The sequence below is a fragment of the Thermobia domestica genome, chromosome 6, assembly GCF_964235325.1.
Source record: "Thermobia domestica chromosome 6, izTheDome1.hap1.1, whole genome shotgun sequence".
NCBI classification, from domain to species: Eukaryota; Metazoa; Arthropoda; class Insecta; order Zygentoma; family Lepismatidae; genus Thermobia; species Thermobia domestica.
Window position 1 is genome coordinate 1533203 of NC_137459.1, and position 27699 is coordinate 1560901.

Consider the following 27699-nt stretch of genomic DNA (forward strand, 5'->3'; position numbering starts at 1 on the left):
TCGAAATTTACGAAACTTATTTAAACCTAAGATTAGAAGATGAATCTGACGCAGGCGTTGCTACCCAATTTGCATTCCTTTTTTACTTGAAGATATTCTTATTCTTGGTTGTAACTTGAGTCACTTCTAAGAGTGCTTAAAGTAAGTGAATTACTATCCTCTTTAATGCTTAACATTTCGTATGTTCGTTCCTAATTTCTACTATTTGTCCTATTTCATTTTAAACTTACGTTGTCTTCTAGCTTTAATCACCTTAACACTTCATTACAATGTTCACGGAAACTATGTGAACATGAGAAACAAAAACGAAATATCTCAGGTGGCCGCTACCCATTCTTGGTTCTTTTCTATTGAAATATATCGAATCTTGGTTCTATCTCGAATCAGGTCCATAAGATTTCTTCTGTAACTGAACAATGTATTAACATGTATATTAATTTACGTACGTTTTTGGGCTGGATATAGTAGAAAGATTATTCTCTCGCTATTATTTCTCGCACATATCTACTTTATGGAAATACTTATTTTCCAATGTAAAATATCTGGTCGCAATGGCTGGCTGCTTACTATAGTACGTCCTTCTCTACGTCAGTGTGTATCAGTGTTATTCCTTTTGTCTTATCAAGAATAACCGGAACATCTGTAGAACGTAATACATGAATATAACTTCCTATTACTTCTTCAATTACCTGATCATATCAATATAAGATATCTTGTACGTAGAAGGTGTAATTTCAATATATTTTTATTGACAAATAGAATACAAATAAACGTATCAACATCTTGAAATATATTGCTGTTACATCTGTAATCAATTTCGGCTTTCTTTCTGACAAGTCTTGAGCAAATGGACGAAACATTTGTTGTTTTCTTACTCTACCAAGACTTCTGACAGTACAAATGGTAAAATATTTTTATACTCTGCGTTTACACTCATACCTGCCTTGAATAAGACATTATGAAAATTTGTAAAATAATCTTTGTAGATATTACAATACGCAAATGAAACAGTATAACAACTACTTTGCAGCAAATTTCTAGAAATCGACACTACCTACTATATATATATATATATATATATATATATATATATATATATATATATATATATATATATATATAGATATAGATATAGATATATATATATACATATATATATATATATATATATATATATATATATATAATAAGTTATTTATTATCTTATTAACAATTTACTTCCAACGCTTCCTTAAGAGCTTGTCGTTCACTCTGGGGAATCTAATCACTATGTAAATAGTAGGTCACAGTCCTAAGGAGGAAAAGAGAAAAATTTTAATAATTTGGAATCTACTTGGTTTAGAAAGTACAGTAAGACTCCTGTTATTCGAAATGAGCTGCTTGATAAAGTAGTCTTTCTGAAAATATTTTCATTCGTAAGAAATTTTGGATTTCGTTGTTGTTTTCCATCTTTAATTGCAGAGCTTGTCTATTACTATCACGACTACAAGGGAAAATAATATGACTAACTCAGAGTAGTGCTTCTGCGTAGAATGCGGAAGGTCTGTGATTTTCTTTTTTGACAGATGGCAGTTGGTGATCGCCGGGCAGCTGGAAACAAGCATCTTGGAAACAGAACGACTTGTCGGTCGGTGGTGAACTGCTGTGGATAATGTTTTCTAAACGTTGAAAAATTGGTGAAACCAGCACCAAATGACAAGGTGTAGGGCGATACGGTGCATTAAAAATGCCGCATACTATAGTCTACCGAAGTTTTGGTGCAACAGAATAGGGCGCATATTCTGAGACAATTTACAGCTCACTTAACATTTGTGGAAGAACAACTGTGTCTCAGCATACAGTTTATTATACACTTTTAGATATTGGCGTTCATAGGCCATGTAGAACACGTGTATCAAAGTTAATTGCTAAGCGTTGTTGATTACGAGTAAAATGGGCAGGTACCCACTGTTATTACACCACCGATCATTATCACAAAGATATTTGGTCTGTTCCTTTCCATCCTACTACGATGAATCGCAATAATACATAAATCTAATCTAAGAAAGAGTCAGAGACCATAGTCTTACAGCTCAAGAGCTGCCAAAACTTCTCAGTGGCTAGAAAATAGGCCTGTGATTAGTCTCTTATGATTCAGGGAAACGCCCAACGTTCGTCATTTTCTCATTAGTGCGTGTGCTAGTAGTATGACGAAGTCTATCTATCGGCAGTTCATTGCTGGCCATTGTATGAACATCATTGGTCATGTTTCCAGCTGGCAGTGACATGTCTCACAACGACAACTCTATTTGTGAAGGCTAAAGTTCTTCAATGTTCACGGAAGTTGTTCAAGCGTGAGAATGAAAAATTCAGGTGATTTCTTCCCACTCTGTTTTCTTTTTCACTTTAAAATATGGAATCCTCGTTACAACGTGACGCACATCGAACAGCACTTTCATCTTTAACTGAACTACTGATCGCCTTTATAATTGTCTTCCGGTCTGTTGTCTCTTATTTTCTATCATCTGATCCTCTTTGACCATTAAAAAGCGTTGTCTTCCTGTTTCTATCAACATAAAACTGCTCACAATGCTCACGAAACTTATTCAAACGAGAGAAAATAAAATAAGTTGGCTTAGATGAATCCTTCACAATCTGTTGTTTTTTCTTTAGCACATGTGATCTTCAATTTGTGTTGAATTGTCTTCTACAGCTTCTATATTGATAGTATGACTTCATACTCTTATTGTCGTCTTCCGGTTTTTATAAACCTAAAACCCAATCGAAATTTACGAAACTTATTTAAACCTAAGATTAGAAGATGAATCTGACGCAGGCGTTGCTACCCAATTTGCATTCCTTTTTTACTTGAAGATATTCTTATTCTTGGTTGTAACTTGAGTCACTTCTAAGAGTGCTTAAAGTAAGTGAATTACTATCCTCTTTAATGCTTAACATTTCGTATGTTCGTTCCTAATTTCTACTATTTGTCCTATTTCATTTTAAACTTACGTTGTCTTCTAGCTTTTATAATCTTAACACTTCATTACAATGTTCACGGAAACTATGTGAACATGAGAAACAAAAACGAAATACCTCAGGTGGCCGCTACCCATTCTTGGTTCTTTTCTATTGAAATATATCGAATCTTGGTTCTATCTCGAATCAGGTCCATAAGATTTCTTCTGTAACTGAACAATGTATTAACATGTATATTAATTTACGTACGTTTTTGGGCTGGATATAGTAGAAAGATTATTCGCTCGCTATTATTTCTCGCACATATCTACTTTATGGAAATACTTATTTTCCAATGTAAAATATTTGGTCGCAATGGCTGGCTGCTTACTATAGTACGTCCTTCTCTACGTCAGTGTGTATCAGTGTTATTCTTTTTGTCTTATCAAGAATAACCGGAACATCTGTAGAACCTAATACATGAATATAACTTCCTATTACTTCTTCAATTACCTGATCATATCAATATAAGATATCTTGTACGTAGAAGGTGTAATTTCAATATATTTTTATTGACAAATAGAATACAAATAAACGTATCAACACCTTGAAATATATTGCTGTTACATCTGTAATCAATTTTGGGTTTCTTTCTGACAAGTCTTGAGCAAATGGACGAAGCATTTGTTGTTTTCTTACTCTACCAAGACTTCTGACAGTACAAATGGTAAAATATTTTTATACTCTGCGTTTACACTCATACCTGCCTTGAATAAGACATTATGAAAATTTGTAAAATAATCTTTGTAGATATTACAATACGCAAATGAAACAGTATAACAACTACTTTGCAGCAAATTTCTAGAAATCGACACTACCTACTATATATATATATATATATATATATATATATATATATATATATAGATATATATATATATATATATATACATATATATATATATATATATATATATATATATATATATATATAATAAGTTATTTATTATCTTATTAACAATTTACTTCCAACGCTTCCTTAAGAGCTTGTCGTTCACTCTGGGGAATCTAATCACTATGTAAATAGTAGGTCACAGTCCTAAGGAGGAAAAGAGAAAAATTTTAATAATTTGGAATCTACTTGGTTTAGAAAGTACAGTAAGACTCCTGTTATTCGAAATGAGCTGCTTGATAAAGTAGTCTTTCTGAAAATATTTTCATTCGTAAGAAATTTTGGATTTCGTTGTTGTTTTCCATCTTTAATTGCAGAGCTTGTCTATTACTATCACGACTACAAGGGAAAATAATATGACTAACTCAGAGTAGTGCTTCTGCGTAGAATGCGGAAGGTCTGTGATTTTCTTTTTTGACAGATGGCAGTTGGTGATCGCCGGGCAGCTGGAAACAAGCATCTTGGAAACAGAACGACTTGTCGGTCGGTGGTGAACTGCTGTGGATAATGTTTTCTAAACGTTGAAAAATTGGTGAAACCAGCACCAAATGACAAGGTGTAGGGCGATACGGTGCATTAAAAATGCCGCATACTATAGTCTACCGAAGTTTTGGTGCAACAGAATAGGGCGCATATTCTGAGACAATTTACAGCTCACTTAACATTTGTGGAAGAACAACTGTGTCTCAGCATACAGTTTATTATACACTTTTAGATATTGGCGTTCATAGGCCATGTAGAACACGTGTATCAAAGTTAATTGCTAAGCGTTGTTGATTACGAGTAAAATGGGCAGGTACCCACTGTTATTACACCACCGATCATTATCACAAAGATATTTGGTCTGTTCCTTTCCATCCTACTACGATGAATCGCAATAATACATAAATCTAATCTAAGAAAGAGTCAGAGACCATAGTCTTACAGCTCAAGAGCTGCCAAAACTTCTCAGTGGCTCGAAAATAGGCCTGTGATTAGTCTCTTATGATTCAGGGAAACGTCCAACGTTCGTCATTTTCTCATTAGTGCGTGTGCTAGTAGTATGACGAAGTCTGTCTATCGGCAGTTCATTGCTGGCCATTGTATGAACATCATTGGTCATGTTTCCAGCTGGCTGTGGCATGTGTCACAACGACAACTCTATTTGTGAAGGCTAAAGTTCTTCAATGTTCACGGAAGTTGTTCAAGCGTGAGAATGAAAAATTCAGGTGATTCCTTCCCACTCTGTTTTCTTTTTCACTTTAAAATATGGAATCCTCGTTACAATGTGACGCACATCGAACAGCACTTTCATCTTTAACTGAACTACTGATCGCCTTTATAATTGTCTTCCGGTCTGTTGTCTCTTATTTTCTATCATCTGATCCTCTTTGACCATTAAAAAGCGTTGTCTTCCTATTTCTATCAACATAAAACTGCTCACAATGCTCACGAAACTTATTCAAACGAGAGAAAATAAAATAAGTTGGCTTAGATGAATCCTTCACAATCTGTTGTTTTTTCTTTAGCACATGTGATCTTCAATTTATGTTGAATTGTCTTATACAGCTTCTATAGTGATAATATGACTTCATACTCTTATTGTCGTCTTCCGGTTTTTATAAACCTAAAACCCAATCGAAATTTACGAAACTTATTTAAACCTAAGATTAGAAGATGAATCTGACGCAGGCGTTGCTACCCAATTTGCATTCCTTTTTTACTTGAAGATATTCTTATTCTTGGTTGTAACTTGAGTCACTTCTAAGAGTGCTTAAAGTAAGTGAATTACTATCCTCTTTAATGCTTAACATTTCGTATGTTCGTTCCTAATTTCTACTATTTGTCCTATTTCATTTTAAACTTACGTTGTCTTCTAGCTTTAATCACCTTAACACTTCATTACAATGTTCACGGAAACTATGTGAACATGAGAAACAAAAACGAAATATCTCAGGTGGCCGCTACCCATTCTTGGTTCTTTTCTATTGAAATATATCGAATCTTGGTTCTATCTCGAATCAGGTCCATAAGATTTCTTCTGTAACTGAACAATGTATTAACATGTATATTAATTTACGTACGTTTTTGGGCTGGATATAGTAGAAAGATTATTCTCTCGCTATTATTTCTCGCACATATCTACTTTATGGAAATACTTATTTTCCAATGTAAAATATCTGGTCGCAATGGCTGGCTGCTTACTATAGTACGTCCTTCTCTACGTCAGTGTGTATCAGTGTTATTCCTTTTGTCTTATCAAGAATAACCGGAACATCTGTAGAACGTAATACATGAATATAACTTCCTATTACTTCTTCAATTACCTGATCATATCAATATAAGATATCTTGTACGTAGAAGGTGTAATTTCAATATATTTTTATTGACAAATAGAATACAAATAAACGTATCAACATCTTGAAATATATTGCTGTTACATCTGTAATCAATTTCGGCTTTCTTTCTGACAAGTCTTGAGCAAATGGACGAAACATTTGTTGTTTTCTTACTCTACCAAGACTTCTGACAGTACAAATGGTAAAATATTTTTATACTCTGCGTTTACACTCATACCTGCCTTGAATAAGACATTATGAAAATTTGTAAAATAATCTTTGTAGATATTACAATACGCAAATGAAACAGTATAACAACTACTTTGCAGCAAATTTCTAGAAATCGACACTACCTACTATATATATATATATATATATATATATATATATATATATATATATATATATGTATATATATATATACATATATATATATATATATAAAATAAGTTATTTATTATCTTATTAACAATTTACTTCCAACGCTTCCTTAAGAGCTTGTCGTTCACTCTGGGGAATCTAATCACTATGTAAATAGTAGGTCACAGTCCTAAGGAGGAAAAGAGAAAAATTTTAATAATTTGGAATCTACTTGGTTTAGAAAGTACAGTAAGACTCCTGTTATTCGAAATGAGCTGCTTGATAAAGTAGTCTTTCTGAAAATATTTTCATTCGTAAGAAATTTTGGATTTCGTTGTTGTTTTCCATCTTTAATTGCAGAGCTTGTCTATTACTATCACGACTACAAGGGAAAATAATATGACTAACTCAGAGTAGTGCTTCTGCGTAGAATGCGGAAGGTCTGTGATTTTCTTTTTTGACAGATGGCAGTTGGTGATCACCGGGCAGCTGGAAACAAGCATCTTGGAAACAGAACGACTTGTCGGTCGGTGGTGAACTGCTGTGGATAATGTTTTCTAAACGTTGAAAAATTGGTGAAACCAGCACCAAATGACAAGGTGTAGGGCGATACGGTGCATTAAAAATGCCGCATACTATAGTCTACCGAAGTTTTGGTGCAACAGAATAGGGCGCATATTCTGAGACAATTTACAGCTCACTTAACATTTGTGGAAGAACAACTGTGTCTCAGCATACAGTTTATTATACACTTTTAGATATTGGCGTTCATAGGCCATGTAGAACACGTGTATCAAAGTTAATTGCTAAGCGTTGTTGATTACGAGTAAAATGGGCAGGTACCCACTGTTATTACACCACCGATCATTATCACAAAGATATTTGGTCTGTTCCTTTCCATCCTACTACGATGAATCGCAATAATACATAAATCTAATCTAAGAAAGAGTCAGAGACCATAGTCTTACAGCTCAAGAGCTGCCAAAACTTCTCAGTGGCTAGAAAATAGGCCTGTGATTAGTCTCTTATGATTCAGGGAAACGCCCAACGTTCGTCATTTTCTCATTAGTGCGTGTGCTAGTAGTATGACGAAGTCTATCTATCGGCAGTTCATTGCTGGCCATTGTATGAACATCATTGGTCATGTTTCCAGCTGGCAGTGACATGTCTCACAACGACAACTCTATTTGTGAAGGCTAAAGTTCTTCAATGTTCACGGAAGTTGTTCAAGCGTGAGAATGAAAAATTCAGGTGATTTCTTCCCACTCTGTTTTCTTTTTCACTTTAAAATATGGAATCCTCGTTACAACGTGACGCACATCGAACAGCACTTTCATCTTTAACTGAACTACTGATCGCCTTTATAATTGTCTTCCGGTCTGTTGTCTCTTATTTTCTATCATCTGATCCTCTTTGACCATTAAAAAGCGTTGTCTTCCTGTTTCTATCAACATAAAACTGCTCACAATGCTCACGAAACTTATTCAAACGAGAGAAAATAAAATAAGTTGGCTTAGATGAATCCTTCACAATCTGTTGTTTTTTCTTTAGCACATGTGATCTTCAATTTATGTTGAATTGTCTTCTACAGCTTCTATAGTGATAGTATGACTTCATACTCTTATTGTCGTCTTCCGGTTTTTATAAACCTAAAACCCAATCGAAATTTACGAAACTTATTTAAACCTAAGATTAGAAGATGAATCTGACGCAGGCGTTGCTACCCAATTTGCATTCCTTTTTTACTTGAAGATATTCTTATTCTTGGTTGTAACTTGAGTCACTTCTAAGAGTGCTTAAAGTAAGTGAATTACTATCCTCTTTAATGCTTAACATTTCGTATGTTCGTTCCTAATTTCTACTATTTGTCCTATTTCATTTTAAACTTACGTTGTCTTCTAGCTTTTATAATCTTAACACTTCATTACAATGTTCACGGAAACTATGTGAACATGAGAAACAAAAACGAAATACCTCAGGTGGCCGCTACCCATTCTTGGTTCTTTTCTATTGAAATATATCGAATCTTGGTTCTATCTCGAATCAGGTCCATAAGATTTCTTCTGTAACTGAACAATGTATTAACATGTATATTAATTTACGTACGTTTTTGGGCTGGATATAGTAGAAAGATTATTCGCTCTCTATTATTTCTCGCACATATCTACTTTATGGAAATACTTATTTTCCAATGTAAAATATTTGGTCGCAATGGCTGGCTGCTTACTATAGTACGTCCTTCTCTACGTCAGTGTGTATCAGTGTTATTCTTTTTGTCTTATCAAGAATAACCGGAACATCTGTAGAACCTAATACATGAATATAACTTCCTATTACTTCTTCAATTCCCTGATCATATCAATATAAGATATCTTGTACGTAGAAGGTGTAATTTCAATATATTTTTATTGACAAATAGAATACAAATAAACGTATCAACACCTTGAAATATATTGCTGTTACATCTGTAATCAATTTTGGGTTTCTTTCTGACAAGTCTTGAGCAAATGGACGAAACATTTGTTGTTTTCTTACTCTACCAAGACTTCTGACAGTACAAATGGTAAAATATTTTTATACTCTGCGTTTACACTCATACCTGCCTTGAATAAGACATTATGAAAATTTGTAAAATAATCTTTGTAGATATTACAATACGCAAATGAAAGAGTATAACAACTACGTTGCAGCAAATTTCTAGAAATCGACACTGCCTAATATATATATATATATATATATATATATATATATATATATATATATATATATATATATATACATAATAAGTTATTTACTATCTTATTAACAATTTACTTCCAACGCTTCCTTAAGAGCTTGTCGTTCACTCTGGGGAATCTAATCACTATGTAAATAGTAGGTCACACTCCTAAGGAGGAAAAGAGAAAAATTTTAATAATTTGGAATCTACTTGGTTTAGAAAGTACAGTAAGACTCCTGTTATTCGAAATGAGCTGCTTGATAAAGTAGTCTTTCTGAAAATATTTTCATTCGTAACAAATTCTGGATTTCGTTGTTCTTTTCTAAACTTAATTGCAGAGTTTGCCTATTACTTTCACGTCTTGAGGAGAAAATAATATGACTAACTCAGAGTAGTGCTTCTGCGTAGAATTCGGAAGGCCTGTGATTTTCTTTTTTGACAGATGGCAGTTCCTGATTTTCTGGCAGCTGGAAACAAGCATCTTGGAAACAGAACGACTTGTCGGTCGGTGGTGAACTGCTGTGGATAATGTTTTCTAAACGTTGAATAATTGGTGAAACCAGCACCAAATGACAAGGTGTAGGGCGAAACGGTGCATTAAAAATGCCGCATACTATAGTCTACCGAAGTTTTGGTGCAACAAGATAGGGCGCATATTCTGAGACAATCTACAGCTCACTTAACATTTGTCGAAGAAAAACTGTGTCTCAAAATACAGTTTATTGTACACTGTTAGATATTGGCGTTCAAAGGCCATGTAGAACACGTGTATCAAAGTTAATTGCTAAGCGTTGTTGATTACGAGTGAAATTGGCAGGTACCCACTGTTATTACACCGCAGGGCATTATCACAATGATATTTGGTCTGTTCCTTTCCATCCTACTACGATGAATCGCAATAATACATAAATCTAATCTAAGAAAGAGTCAGAGACCATAGTCTTACAGCTCAAGATCTGCGAAAACTTCTCAGTGGCTCGAAAATAGGGCTGTGATTAGTCTCTTATGATTCAGGGAAACGTCCAACGTTCGTCATTTTCTCATTAGTGCGTGTGCTAGTAGTATGACGAAGTCTGTCTATCGGCAGTTCATTGCTGGCCATTGTATGAACATCATTGGTCATGTTTCCAGCTGGCTGTGGTATGTGTCACAACGACAACTCTATTTGTGAAGGCTAAAGTTCTTCAATGTTCACGGAAGTTGTTCAAGCGTGAGAATGAAAAATTCAGGTGATTTCTACCCACTCTGTTTTCTTTTTCACTTTAAAATATGGAATCCTCGTTACAACGTGACGCACATCGAACAGCACTTTCATCTTTAACTGAACTACTGATCGCCTTTATAATTGTCTTCCGGTCTGTTGTCTCTTATTTTCTATCATCTGATCCTCTTTGACCATTAAAAAGCGTTGTCTTCCTATTTCTATCAACATAAAACTGCTCACAATGCTCACGAAACTTATTCAAACGAGAGAAAATAAAATAAGTTGGCTTAGATGAATCCTTCACAATCTGTTGTTTTTTCTTTAGCACATGTGATCTTCAATTTATGTTGAATTATCTTATACAGCTTCTATAGTGATAATATGACTTCATACTCTTATTGTCGTCTTCCGGTTTTTATAAACCTAAAACCCAATCGAAATTTACGAAACTTATTTAAACCTAAGATTAGAAGATGAATCTGACGCAGGCGTTGCTACCCAATTTGCATTCCTTTTTTACTTGAAGATATTCTTATTCTTGGTTGTAACTTGAGTCACTTCTAAGAGTGCTTAAAGTAAGTGAATTACTATCCTCTTTAATGCTTAACATTTCGTATGTTCGTTCCTAATTTCTACTATTTGTCCTATTTCATTTTAAACTTACGTTGTCTTCTAGCTTTTATAATCTTAACACTTCATTACAATGTTCACGGAAACTATGTGAACATGAGAAACAAAAACGAAATATCTCAGGTGGCCGCTACCCATTCTTGGTTCTTTTCTATTGAAATATATCGAATCTTGGTTCTATCTCGAATCAGGTCCATAACATTTCTTCTGTAACTGAACAATGTATAAACATGTATATTAATTTACGTAAGCTTTTGGGCTGGATATAGTAGAAAGATTATTCGCTCGCTATTATTTCTCGTACATATCTACTTTATGGAAATACTTATTTTCCAATGTAAAATATTTGCTCGCAATGGCTGGCTGCTTACCATAGTACTTCCTTCTCTACATCAGTGTGTATCAGTGTTATTCCTTTTGTCTTATCAAGAATAACCGGAACATCTGTAGAACGTAATACATGAATATAACTTCCTATTACTTCATCAATTCCCTGATCATATCAATATAAGATATCTTGTACGTAGAAGGTGTAATTTCAATATATTTATTTTGACAAATAGAATACAAATAAACGTATCAACGCCTTGAAATATATTGCTGTTACATCTGTAGTCAATTTTGGCTTTCTTTCTGACAAGTCTTGAGCAAATGGACGAAACATTTGTTGTTTTCTTACTCTACCAAGACTTCTGACAGTACAAATGGTAAAATATTTTTATACTCTGCGTTTACACTCATACCTGCCTTGAATAAGACATTATGAAAATTTGTCAAACAATCTTTTTTAGATATTACAATACGCAAATGAAAGAGTATAACAACTACTTTGCAGCAAATTTCTAGAAATCGACACTGGCTAATATATATATATATATATATATATATATATATATATATATATATATATATATATATATATACATAATAAGTTATTTATTATCTTATTAACAATTTACTTCCAACGCTTCCTTAAGAGCTTGTCGTTCACTCTGGGGAATCTAATCACTATGTAAATAGTAGGTCACAGTCCTAAGGAGGAAAAGAGAAAAATTTTAATAATTTGGAATCTACTTGGTTTAGAAAGTACAGTAAGACTCCTGTTATTCGAAATGAGCTGCTTGATAAAGTAGTCTTTCTGAAAATATTTTCATTCGTAAGAAATTTTGGATTTCGTTGTTGTTTTCCATCTTTAATTGCAGAGCTTGTCTATTACTATCACGACTACAAGGGAAAATAATATGACTAACTCAGAGTAGTGCTTCTGCGTAGAATGCGGAAGGTCTGTGATTTTCTTTTTTCACAGATGGCAGTTGGTGATCACCGGGCAGTTGGAAACAACCATCTTGGAAACAGAACGACTTGTCGGTCGGTGATGAACTGCTGTGGTTAATGTTTTCTAAACGTTGAAAAATTGGTGAAACCAGTACCGAATGAGAAGGCGTAGGGCGAGACGCTGCATTGAAAGTGCTGCATGTTATAGACTACCGAAGTTTTGGTGCAACGAGATAGGGCGCATATTCTTAGACAATTTACAGCTCACGTAATAGTGGTCGAAGTTCAACTGTGTTTCAACATACAGTTTATTTGAACTGTTAGATATTGGCGTTCATAGGCCACATAGAGCACGTATTTCGATGCTAATTGCATAGCATTGTTGATTACGAGTAAAATTTGCAGGTACCCACTGTCTTTACGGCGCCGAGTAATATCACGTTGATGTTTCGTCTGTTGTGATTCATCCTTCTACGATGAATCGCAATACTACATTCATCGAATTTAAGGAAGAGTCAGAGACTATTGTCTTACAGCCCAACCGCTGCCCGAAACTTTTCCAGTGGCTCGAAATTAGGCATGTGATTACTTCCTTATGATTCGTGGAAACGTAGAACGTTCGTCATTTTCTTATTAGTGTGTGTTCTGGCACTATGACGAATTCTATCTCTCGGCAGTCACTGCTGGCCATTGTATGGTCATCATTGGTCATGTTTCCTGCTGGCAGTGGGATGTCCAATAAGGATCACTCTCCTCGTGAAGGCTAACGTTCTTCAATGTTCACGGAAGTTGTTCAAGTATATAGAATGAAACATTCAGGTGATACCTTCTCAATCTGGGTTCTTTTTCACTTTAACATATCGAATCCTAGTTCCAACCTGACGCACATCCAACAGCATTTTCATCTTTAACTGAACTACTGCTGCCTTTATCCTTGTCTTCCGGTCTCTTGTCTTTTATTTTCTATAATGGGATCCTGTTTGACCTTCTACAAGCTTCGTCTTCCGGTTTCTTTGAAAATAAAACTGGTCATAATGCTCACGAAACTTATTTAAACGAGATAAAAGAAAATAAGTTCGCTCAGATGATTCCTTCACAATTTGTTGTTTTTTCTTTAGCACATTAAATATTCATTTTTGTTCACTTGTCTTCAACAGCTTCTCTAACGATAATATGACTTTCTACTCTTATCATCGTCTTCTGGTTTTATAAACGTATCATTCTTGGTTGTAACTTGAGTCGCATCTAACAGTGCTTTAAGTAAGTAATTACTATCCTCTTTAATTCATATCATTTCGTCAGTTCATTTCTATTATTTTTCCCAATTTATTTTATACTTACGTTGTCTTCTAGCTTTTACCATCTTAACATTTCATTACAATGTTCTCGGAAACTATGTGAACGTGAGAAACAAAAAGAAATTGCTCAGGTGGCCGCTACCCATTCTGGGTTCTTTTCTATTGAAATATATGGAATCTTGGTTCTATCTCGAATCAGGTCCATAAGATTTCTTCTGTAACTGAAGAATGTATTAACATGTATATTAATTGACGTAAGTTTTTGGGCTGGATATAGTAGAAAGATTATTCGCTCTCTTTTATTTCTCGCACATATCTACTTTATGGAAATACTTATGTACTTTCGTCATTTTCTTATTAGTGCGTGTAATGGCAGTATAACGAATGCTATCTATCGGCAATTAATTGCTGGCCATTGTATGGTCATCATTGGTTATGTTTCTAGCTGGCAGTGTTATGTCTCACAACGACAACTCTATTTGTGAAGGCTAAAGTTCTTCAATGTTCACGGAAGATGTTCAAGCATGAGAATGAAAGATTCAGGTGATTCCTTCCCAATCTGGGATATTTTTCACTTTAAAATATGGAATCCTCGTTGCAACGTGACGCACATCGAACAGCACTTTCATCTTTAACTGAACTACTGATAGCCTTTATCCTTGTCTTCCGGTCTGTTGTCTCTTATTTTCTATCATCTGATCCTCTTTGACCATTAAAAAGCGTTGTCTTCCTATTTCTATCAACATAAAACTGCTCACAATGCTCACGAAACTTATTCAAACGAGAGAAAATAAAATAACTTGGCTTAGATGAATCCTTCACAATCTGTTATTTTTTCTTTAGCACATGTTATCTTTAATTCATGTTGAATTGTCTTCTACAGCTTCGATAGTGATAATATGACTTCATACTCTTATTGTCGTCTTCCGGTTTTTATAAACCTAAAACCCAATCGAAATTTACAAAACTTATATAAACCTAGCATTAGAAAAGGAAGCTGACGCAGGCGCTTGCTACCCATTTTTTTTTCTCTTGAATATATTATCATTCTTGGTTGTAACTTGAGTAAAATCTAACAGTGCTTTAAGTAAGTGATTTACTATCCTCTTTAATTCATATCATTTCGTCTGTTCGTTCCTAATTTCTATTACTTTTCCAAATTCATTTTTACTTACGTTGTCTTCTAGCTTTCATCATCTTAACACTTCATTACAATGTTCACGGAAACTATGTGAACGTGAGAAACAAAAAAGAAATTGATCAGGTGGCCGCTACCAATTCTTGGTTCTTTTCTATTGAAATATATCGAATCTTGTTTCTATCTCGAATCAGGTCCATAAGATTTCTTCTGTAACTGAACAATGTATTAACATGTATATTAATTTACGTACGTTTTTGGGCTGGATATAGTAGAAAGATTATTCGCTCGCTATTATTTCTCGCACATATCTACTTTATGGAAATACTTATTTTCCAATGTAAAATATTTGATCGCAATGGCTGGCTGCTTACTATAGTACGTCCTTCTCTACGTCAGTGTGTATCAGAGTTATTCCTTTTGTCTTATCAAGAATAACCGGAACATCTGTAGAACGTAATACATGAATATAACTTCCTATTACTTCATCAATTAACTGTTGATGTCAATATAAGATATATTATATGTGGAAGGTGTAATTTCAATATATTTGTATTGACAAATAGAATACAAATAAACGTATCAACACATGGAAATATATTGCTGTTAAATCTGTTGTCATTTTCTTCTTTTGTTCTCACATATCTTCAGCAAATGAAGAAAAGTTTGTTGTTTAGTTACTCTACCAAGACGTCTGACAGCACAAAGTGGTGAACTATATTTTATACTCTCTGTCTTGAATAAGACGATATGAAAATTTGTAAACTTATGATGAACTTATATGGGTGGAAGTATTTATTCCAAAGCGTCGTTCTGTGTTTATTGGATGCTTCTATAGGCCGCACAAGAACACCCCCCAGCACATCTTAGGAGCTTGCCATGACTCACTGTTACATGCGTTGTCACACGGTGACGTCATCCTATTGGGTGATTTCAACCTTTCCATCACGTGGCAGGACAGCAAGCATGGAGTCGCTAAAGATGGAAACGACAGTTATTTCATGGACAATTTTATTCATGGACTTGGTCTAGGTCAACATAATATGCATAATACCCGCAATAATAGCAATCTTGACTACATTCTTTCTAACTTAGAACCTCGTTGTGTTGTCCCATGCAGAAATCTTTTTCCCTCAGATCACGATTCCTTGGATGTTTCTTTCGATTTCCTCCCCTCCACTACTACAAACCAGCCCCTCAAAAGTAGGTCACAACTTCTATGGAAGAAAGCCCCCTGGGGTGACATCTGCCGGGCTATTGAACTGTTTCTTTGGTGTTTGTTAGAGGTAGGAACTGTTGACGACGCTGTGGACTTATTTACATCCGTTGTCCACTCAGCCATAAAGGACTTTGTGCCGGTGAAAGCATCAAAATCGAACAGGTTTCCGGTCTGGTACGACAATGAACTTCGTGACCTTCTTAAAAACAAAAAGCTTGCCTGGACTCTATGGAAATCACATCCGAGTGACTACACATATAAAAACTTTGCTAGAATTAGAAGTCTTGCCAAGAAGGTACAGCGACGTAAATATTTTGAATACATGGACTCAATTGGTGATTTTACTGTTAGTAACCCTAAAGTCTTTTGGTCTGTAATTAAATCTAGAACAAAATCTCCGGGCATACCGGCAACAATTCAAGATGAAAATACTGAAGCGAGTGATGATCAAAGACCAGACCTCTTCAAAACTACTTCTGCAAAACATTTACTTCCCTTTCCTCTACAACCCATCTCCCCCCTCTCCACCCCATCTGTTCGGACACCTTATCCATTCTCTCTACCACCCCGGGCGAAGTTCTGGCTCTCTTGCTATCGTTATCTCCACATAGATCACTTGGACCTGATAAAATTAGTCCTCTCTTTCTCAACAAAACTGCTTCAGTTATTGCGGTTCCTCTATCTATCTTATTCAATAGATGCTTTAAGGAAGGGTATTATCCCACCAGTTGGAAACTGGCTCACGTGACCCCAATATATAAATCAGGACTTAAAGATCATGTATCCTCCTATAGGCCAATATCTCTTCTTTCTGTAATATCAATTATCTGCGAAAAAATAATTAAAGACAGGCTACTTAAATTCACCTCACCTTACATACATAGTTCTCAGCACGGCTTTCTACCGAAAAGCTCAAGTCTCTCAAACTTAAGTACTCTTCTTTCCTGTGCAGTCAAATGTATGAATAACAATACTCAATTAGATGTTATCTACTTTGATCTCTCGAAGGCCTTTGATTCTGTCAGTCACATTCATCTTCTTCATAAACTCTCCAATAGATTTAATGTACATGGCAAATTTCTCTCTCTAATCACAAGCTACTTGAAGGACCGTAAACAGAGAGTTGTTCTTTCAGGGGCGACTTCTAACCCCCAACCCGTGTTCTCAGGGGTGCCTCAGGGGAGTGTACTTGGGCCTCTACTGTTTGTCCTGTATATGGATGATCTCTACACGCACTTATCAGCTCAACCTAGTGGCCTTCTGCTTTTTGCTGACGATTGTAAGTTATACAGAGAAATATCGTGTCTCCATGACACAATTGCTCTACAGGAAGACATAAATTACCTTACAGGCTGGTGTGAAATGTGGCACTTGAAACTCAACAGTAAGAAATGTGACAGTATTACTATTACTTTGAAAAAGTCTCCTGTTCCCTCCACATACCATATCAACGATTCCCCTATCACACATTCTGCTAGTCATAACGATCTTGGTGTCATCTTTGATTCAAAACTCACCTTCTCTGACCACATCTCCTCAATACTAAAGAATTCAATGCGCATGTTGGGACTTCTTTATCGATTCACCGAACTACGCACTGTTTCTTCATTAGCAACTTTTTATAAGACTTTAATAGCGCCCAAGATCGAATACTGCTCTCCCATATGGGCCATGGCAGCACCTACACATCTCTCCAGACTTGATTCTGTTCTCAATTTCTTCATTGCTATAGTCCGATTTCGTGTTCCTGCACTTCGAATATTATCTAAGAAGGAGCTCTTGCGACATCTTAATATTCAGACTCCTGAAGTACGCAGAATTATCTCTGACCTGAAATATCTACATAAAATAGTTAATGGAACCTTAAGATCGGAAATATTACTTCAGGAACTATCCTTACGTGTCCCTTCCCGCATCACTCGGAGTACCCACCTATTCCATCTTGAACGTCCTAGGTTGGCTGTTATACAGAGGTCTCTTTTTTATAGAATACCAAACAGTTATAATCAAGTAACAACTGATGTGGACATTTTTTCGAGCTACCCAGTGTTTGAAAGAGCAATTAAACGAGCTTTGACGGAATAGTTTTACTTTTACACTCTTTTTTTCTATGTTGTTATTATTGTTGTCTTGTTTTTTTCTTTCTTTTGTTAGCATGTCCCTGTGTAAAATGGCAAAGTTATGCTGTATCTGGGAATTTGTTCAATAAATAAATAAATAAATTAAATTGATTCTAGATATTACAATACAAAGCATAACAACTATTTTGCAGGAAATTACTGTGACTCAACACTACCACATATATATATTGACAACCTCCTCAGTTCGTGTCTGAAATTCGTGGATGTTGAGGTGAACTGAAGAAGTTACCTTCCACTCACCATCTGAAATGAGTGGGAATGTATTCGACTAATATGCGAGAGATAAACTTACGATACATAACTTTACGGGAATTCTAGTATTGAAATCACAACTCAGAAATACGATAATGAATGATGTTTGTATTTTCATAGCAAAATGTGTGCAAGTGTAAATGTCGTGTATTCAAATACGGGTACTTAGAAGTTTTGCCAGATCACGCATCACATACCAAGCATTGAGCTGTTGATTAATGAATTCAAAGCAACACATGCCTCTTGGATTCTGGTCTGCTTCTCCTCCAATGCTGGTCCTCAATGGTCTCTCTTCTTGACTGGCTGCAGGCTGAGCGGTATCGCTGTTGATGATATCTCCCCACTGTAGATTGACGGTTCAAATCCCGAACGGGAAGGAACTAAGCCGTATACATCTGTGGTTATACTATAGATAAGTAGTGTAAATTAAATTATTGCGCATTCTCAATCTTACTTTATTGTATATTACTATTATTATTATTATTATTGCCAACAAGGCCTAACTTGTGAAACGGAACACCTTAGTCTGTCACATGAACAAGATGTTTTTATATCCGTCTCGGAATGTTCTAGCTTGTTTAGGGAATGCCTTATCAGAAACCCTTATCTGTTTTGTTTCCCCAAATCTAATTTCTTTTCTTCTTTTCTTCATTTACTATATATATTCACTTATATTCTTCATTATTCATTTCTTAGCATGCTTAAATTACTTCTTATTACTTATTACTTCTATATTTCTATATTTATTTATTTCTATCTTTTATTAATAACATTATTTTCTCTATTCTTCTTAATAACTATATTTATTTTATCTAAGTCTAAGCCAGGATATATTTATTAGTCATAATCATATTCTCATATTTCTAGTCAAAATTCAGTTTTTTTATCTATATGCTATCTCTACTTTATTTAAATTCATCTCTTTCTATTTCTATTCTCCTTCTTCTCAGTCTCTTTCCTTCCAAATCCTTCTCTATTTCATCACTTCCATCATTCCAGGTACAAATTAATGAAAATAAATAGCTAAATTTTGAAATGCATTACAAACTAAGCATACTACTAGATATAAAATTATATACTAGGATGCTAGCTTACGTCACGTTATTACCACTATTCTCCTATTCAAAAACTTACACTTATCTTATCTTACTCCTACACTCTAGTATATTCGTCATATTAAATCTCGGTAATTTATTTTAAATCTAAATTCTACTTTGGTGTTCATTAGGTTATTAGCTAAGTAAGAAGGATTCACCTAAAAAAAAATTGTTCATTGCATTCACGTGATAAACGAGGCATCTCCTGTGTTTCTTTGAATCTTGCCACTGAAGACTTACGTGACTACATAAATAAAATATTCTCTTCGACATTTTGGTAATCGCCCATTTTCAACTCGGCGAGAATGGGACTTCCTTCCTAATTAGAATTTCAACCTACTGAAAGGTTTGCCAAAAATTCGTGATGTTTTTACCAATACTAATTTTCCTTTCTAGCTCACATATTAACACAAATTTGCACCATTCATTTCTTTTTTAAATGTTTTTGTTCTTTCTTGCCTTACCTATTTTATTCTACATGTTGTTACTCTTAGATAGCAAAATCATTCACTTTTCTTAACATAATTCTTCTCCATATTCACTTTTATTCATAATTGATCTAATTATTCTTTCTCTTTATCTTCAAAACAAAATAATTGATGTTAATTCTGTACTTATTTTATATTCTAATTTTCTCTAATGATTCTTATCTATGATCTATATATGTATGCCATCGAGACATAGTCAAATTTCTAATTCAGACTTACTATAATTAATTACTAAAACTAATATTTATTTATTTATTTATTTAAGAACAAGAACACAACAGGTTATTCTACCCAATTACAGTGTTCATACCAGAGTTACATAGAATATCTATAATATATTTGCGAAATCTATTCTGACTCATACTGTGTATATCCAGAACTTTTTTACATTTACTCAGTTTGTTGTAGACTGCACCCATCCTCCACGTTGGTGACTGTTTTGTTGCATTTGTTCGAGATTTCTTAGAATAAAAGAAATTTCCATTGCTCACACGTATGTTTCCATTGGGTACCCTGAGATGAAAGGCAGAGACCAAATCCTTACTATTTAATTTGTTATTTAATATTTTGTACAAGAATATCATGTCATTTAACACTCTTCTGTGATTGAGAGACATTGTGTTAAATTTTCATTAAAAGAAGTACTATTTTCATATGTGGGGAAGATGCCTGTTCTCTTGTACGCCAGAAACCGCAGAAATGTATTTTGAACTCTTTCTATTCTAATAGAGTCTTTCTTCGTGTGGGTGTTCCATATAATAGACGCATATTCTAATTTTGATCTAACAAATGAAAAATATAATTTCAGTAAAACATTCGACTTATTAAATTCCCTTCCCATTCTCAAAATAAATCCAAGATTTTTGTTTGCGTCATTTACAATTTGATTTATATGATGCTCAAACGATAGTTTGTTATCATATATTACACCCAAATCTTTGACAGTTTGTTCCCCCTTTAATTCTTTACCATCTATCTTATATTGAAATTCAACAACATTCCGTTTCTTAGTGAAGGACACGGTTTTGCATTCCTAATCACCACAATAAATTCATAATTCTATATGTCCAATATACTTTAATCCTAATTAACTACTACTAATTACAATAATCCTAATATTAATACTAACAATAATATAACTAACACTATCTTACCTATTTTTAATCTAATAAAACTTAACTACTACTAATAATATTTATACATAAAATAGCATTTCACACAAACTATTTACAACACTGTTCCGTTTCACTACTACTTTTACTTTGATAGCCAAGGATTTCTCTGTTTAAATAAGGTAGCGAAGGCAACTAGGTCTAAAGATAGTTTATCGCTTCCGATAACAAGCTTCGCTTGTTTCTCAAATTGCGATACTGTAGTGATGAAATCAGCTATTCTAATAGCTTAAATACACTCGAACCTGTGTCTAAATCTATCCAACCATTTATTTACCGTCTCTTGATCAGCTCGAGACGTAAACAGAACACATATCTGACTTTAGTGCAAAGAATATTGATTCTCTCAATATTGTGTTGGTTTCCGCAATACCTGTAATAATTTACAAGAAGTGTCTTCTAAAACCATGTTCAACTAAATCTTCGAGACTAAAATTCTTATCAGTAAATGTAACCATGTAATAACGCTTATATTTCAACCCTAATATATTACTTCTAAATATGGGTTCATTATCTTCGCCGTAAGTAGGACTATATTCGACGAAATGTTTCAATACTCCCAAGTCTAGATAATAAAATCTTGACTTGGAGAACATTGTGGCTGGCTTACCATTACTCTTCATTACCGGGTAGTGAACCCTATGATTGTTCTTTAAAGAAAGCATTCTGTATATACTACTTATGAACACTAACAATAAAACTTAGAAGTAAGGGTGGGAGGGTGGGTTTAAACTCTTACTAAGATTAATGTAAAATTATGGTATAATTCTCGTTAATTATGATTACAAACAAGAATAATTTAATCTCTTAATATTTTTCACTGTTATACGCTTGACTTCGCTCTGTCGCTAGGATGGAAACCGCAAGCCGCGTTATCCCTGATTTCGTGAACATTCAGTTGCGTTCGACAGCGCTCGGAGTTGCCAGTGATAATGAAACACAACTTGCTCCGAACAGCTGTGCTTGAAGCAAACAACTTCCTGGCGTTCTTATTACGTATATTCATGAAACTATTATGTAAGTTGTTTATGTTATTATTATTACCTAACTACAACAGTAAGGGTGGGTGGGACGGGAACTATAAATAATAATCATAAAACTACTTCGAAATAAATTTCAAATTAATATAGTATATGACCCTGTTAAACTTTCAATATATGCACTGTTCGAGCATCGAACCTGAATCATGTTATTACTCTGTATTACTTATAATTGCAACTTATTGATAGACCGGGAACGAACCTCTAGCATCTCCAGCATGACAACCTTGGCTATTAACTAGAAAGCCCGTGCTGGAATCGAATGACAAGGGGTTAATAATGCGGACAGGTAACTGAGATCTTAACAAACCAGCAATCTCCAACCATAACAATGGTTAACTATACCGACTGGGAATTGAACCCTCAGCAGTGTCCACCATGACAATGGATTAACTCTGCGGACAGATAACTGAGATTATAACAACTCAGACATGTGATAAAGAATGAAGTATGTATGGAATAGCAAAATGTGTGCAAGTGTAAATGTCGTGTATTCAAATACGGGTACTTAGAAGTTTTGCCAGATCACGCATCACATACCAAGCATTGAGCTGTTGATTAATGAATTCAAAGCAACACATACCTCTTGGATTCTGGTCTGCTTGTCCTCCAATGCTGGTCCTCAATGGTCTCTCTCCTTGACTGGCTGCAGGCTGAGCGGTATCGCTGTTGATGATATCTCCCCACTGTAGATTGACGGTTCGAATCTCGAACGGGAAGGAACTAAGCCGTATACATCTGTGGTTATACTATAGACAAGCTTCACGTCTAATATACATGACGTATTTAACTTATAATGTTCGTCAGTTTAACGATGTATTTATGTGACTCAAGGCTAGTCACACTTAACCGATGATGACCATCGAACTTCTCCTTCCGAAAACTCTATTCAACTCTCCACTCTCTAATCTCCCAGATTGTACTCCACTGCTCTCATCACCACTGCTCTCATCTCTCCTCTCATCTCGAGACCTCTCGTCCCTCAGTTTTTGTTCAATTTCCTCTTCGTCGGAATTCGCCGCTGCTGCACGACGTCAGAGGCGTGTGTGCTCTTTTCTCCAGGAAACGGGGCTGTTTCCTCATTTTGATCAACAACTGGCAATCCTTGGAATGCTTCGTCTCACGATTCTTGGCAATTCTAACATATCCGTGAAAGTGTCTGTTCTTGACAATTATTCTACAAATGCACTTACATTAGATTTTATGAATTCTGCTCATTTAAACATTTGTGAGATTCTATTCCTTAAATTCTCAGACAAGAAATAATTTGCTAAAATGATGTTCTGATTAACTGATTACATAAGATTATGAAATTAATGACTGTTACATTTATGTAATTTGTTGTGCTGATACTAATCGTTTCCGTATTCTTTTATTGTTCTACAAACCTTAACCAAAAAATAACAATCTTTAATAAAAATGAACTTAATAAAATATACTTAAAATGACCATAAAATATGGGCTCTGCCACAATATATATATATATATATATATATATATATATATATATATAATGGAATGAGCTGCTTGTCAAAATTGTGTTTCGGTAAATATTCTCACTCGTAAGGAATTTGCATTCGATTCTTGTTTTTCATCATTATGTTTACAGTCAATCCAGTACTTCCGCGTTTTCATTAGAAAATGATAAGACTAAGAGAGAGTGATGGTTATGTGTAAAATGTCAAGTGTCTTCAATTTATTAGTCTGACAGTGGCAGTTTGTTATTGTCGGGCAGCTGGGGAGAAACATATGATTAATAGAGCGTCTTGCGTACTGTTGACGAGCTGCTGTGGTTAATGTTTTTAAACGTTTAAAAAAGAACGGTGAAACCAACAACAAATGAATTGTTGTAGGGCGAGACGCTGCAATAAGAATGTTGGTTGTAGTTGAAAAAAATAGTGCACAATTTGTGAGACAATTAACAGCTGACTTAACAGTGGACAGAGCGTGATAGTGTCTCAGCACAGAGTCTAAAATACACTCTTAGATATGGTCCTTGGTAGGACATAAAGAACACGTGTATCAGTGTTAGTTGCTCAGCATCGTTGATTACGAGTGAAAGGGGCACGTACCCATTGTCGTTAGACGGACGAGCAATGTCACTATGCTGTTTGGTCTGCTGTTCATCCTACTCCGATGAATCACAATCTATGGAAGAGTCAGAATCAGTTATTTTCCACCTGAACAGCTGCCCGAAACGTTCCCAGTGGGTCGAATATACGCCCCTTGTGACTCCCTTATGATTCGAGGAAACGTCGCATGTTCGTCATTTTCTTATTATTGCGTGTTGTGGCACTATGAGGAATTCTATCTATTGGCAATTCATTCCTGGCCATGTATGGTTATCAATATTGGACACGTTTCACGCTGGCAGTGGCATGTTTTAGAAGGAGAACTCCCCTTGTCAAGACTAACGTTCTTTTTCTGTACTTCGAAGTATAGTGATGATTTTAAATCGCTACAGTGGGTCTTGAACACTTACAAACTTAACTCAACTGCTACATTTCCATGTCGCTGAGTGCCAAATCCGAGCTCATGGTGGAGCTTACATGAATTAAGTATGTCATGTGAACTGTGTGAGTCATGTCCCAAAGACCCACCAAAGTCTCACTGGGTTCATGCTAAACTGCACAGCTACTGGTTTCGAGTGAGCCAAAGTGTGTAGCATATAATACGTAACTGGTTATGTTTTTTTGATGCAAAAAATTATACATAATCTCATGCTATGAACTCCCGCACTTCTATACACTTAGATGACGCACTTTACTCTTGAGATACATGGGTTCGATACCTGGTGGCAGCTTATGTGGAAGGGGACCTTGGTGCTCATTGGAAAACTAAATATCAAATGAACTATTGTACTGTTCATGTCGTAAAGAGGGTATTGTATCTGCTGTTTTCTTTTGTATGTCAGTATTGTTTGTCCATTCCATTTAGTTGTCTTAATGGAAGAGGAAATTCCTTTTCTTCATTTTTCCCTTGGTGATCTCTTTCTTTACTTACAGCGTCGCAAAAGTATTGCGTATTCTGAATCTGTCCCTTCTTTGTCATTATGTTGTTTCAGTTTGACTTTATTAGTCACCGTTTTTGTAGTAAAACAATCACTTGTCATTATAATAAAAAATTCCCAACGTCCTTCGTTGAATCTATTAATTTTGCATAACCGTCCTCAAATCAATACAATTCACTTTGTATAGTAGTGAAAATTATTGTTTTAATTAGTATTTTAATTTGACTCTTATTAATTACCAATTTTGTAACTTTTCTTTATAATCAATAAATTTTCCCAACACGCTTCGTTGAATCCGTTAAGTTTGCATAAACATCCATAAATTAAGACAATTCACATTGGATAGAAAATCATTATTTATAATTTTAGTCTATTCGTTATGAAACTAATTATAATTTCAATCGTTACTTTTCTCTATATTTTGATTAATCACCGCAACAACAACAAAGGAATCTACATGAATTGAGAAACATTCCAATGAACATAGGACTAAATATTGCATGTAAACATATCGCGTGAATAGCAACTAAGGAACCAGACACGAACAATTTTACACACGGAACCCACTTTGCATTAAGTCCGCTAGCAAAACTATAAAATATTACATTCCTTGAACAGTGCACAATTTACATTTTATAGAATATCAAAATATAATTATCCACTAATACACGTTATTGTGATAAGCCTCGCAACAGCATCCTCAAACCTTCGCCGAGATTACAGACAAAAGATCTCCTCCAGTTCCTTACCAGAGGGTAGCGTTCCCAAAACTGATGGAATGTTCCCTCTTTGTACTGCCATGCTGATGCGTTGCAGTAGAAAAGAGGTTGCTTTTCTAATATATTATTTTTTCACAGCCTTAATTTCTAATTTCAATTCCTAAAATTTTTCATTATTTTTTTCAAGTATAGTGAGAAGTGAATCTACCCTTTTCACTATATTATAGTACCTTACAAGTCAAGCTTTTAAGAGATTCACAACATTAAATCAACTACTTCATCAACTTTTCGATATATTCTTTTAATTTCTATCGTCTGATCCTCTTTAATCTTCAACATATGCTGTCTTCCGGGTTATACCAAAGGGACACGTGCTTCGTCGTCAAGAACTACTTCTTCTAGAACATATAGAAATAGGCGTACTGAGTCACTCAGATTTTGTCGCTGGTCATCACATTGTTCAAAACTTTATGATCCATTTTATGTAGTGCAAATTAATTTTTGTCTTTAGTCTTCTGACAAATCTTTCGGTACGAGTTTAGTAATATTTTTGTCATCTGTACAACTTCAGTAATGATTATGTGTACAGTCATTTCTTTTCAATACTTATGCAGTTCGCGAACACTAGAACACTTAACCCCAGTTCTGATTTGAATATATCACGCACAGGTTGCACAATTTTCTTTGTTCTGCTTGTTGACGAGTTCTTGTTTTGAGTTTCGTCTTCCAGTTTTCCGATCGTCTTTGTACCACTTGTGGCATTTAAACAATAGCTTTCTATAGCCTTTTATTCTCGAATACATGTTTGCTCATGGCCAACGTCTCCATAGTTGATTTTTCAAGGTGGATATACCACATACTAGGTAGGTAGTCATATTATTTCGGTTGCTACGAACTCCCTCGTGGCTATTTGGTTAGTGTATGCGCCTTTGGTGTGAGAAACCTAAATTCGACTCCAGTGGAACCTGCATGCTGTCTGCAGACACCATTCGACGTTACATTCTGATCTACGAAATCCTTGTGTATGGAAACTGGTACCCAAGTCCAAAATCTGGCACCAACTCTCCTGCCTCCTGACATGAAGTAAGTAAATAATTTTGGGACTGTGATAATACTCAGTTCTCTATACTTCCAGACCATATTTTTTTCTTTGCAGTTTACGTAGGTTTCACCCCTTTCTCTCAATAAACACTAAATAGAGGTTTGAACGTACTGCATGTTTGACCGTCTCAGTCTGACTGTAAAGGGGAACAAATGTTATGACGCTCTTTACACTACAACTTTTCTTCGCTACATGGCATACTAGTTCTTCGTTACGGTTGGTGCTTCCCCGTAACAGAAATAACATATTTTTATTGTTTTTATAACAAGCTAACATTTGTGTCTACCTAGCTTAAAAGAAGTTAACAGGAGTTAACGACATTTATGTTAGGAGTTAAACCCTTCCGACTGTTGCAATTTTGGAAATACTTTTATTCTATAGTAAAATTATGAGAATACTGTTCCACCTTCAATTCCTTAATCATGTCAATATAAAAATGTTCCGGATGGAATAACTAATTGTAGTTTCTTTGTTAGCAAATAGTATTGGTATAAAATTTACAACTACGAGACCAAGGTTTGCAGTCTGGGTTCTACTATACTTCAACATGTCGAAACCTGGTTTTAACCTGTCTCACCTACAACTAATTTAAGTGACTGTACCTCTTCCCGAATTACGCACTACTACT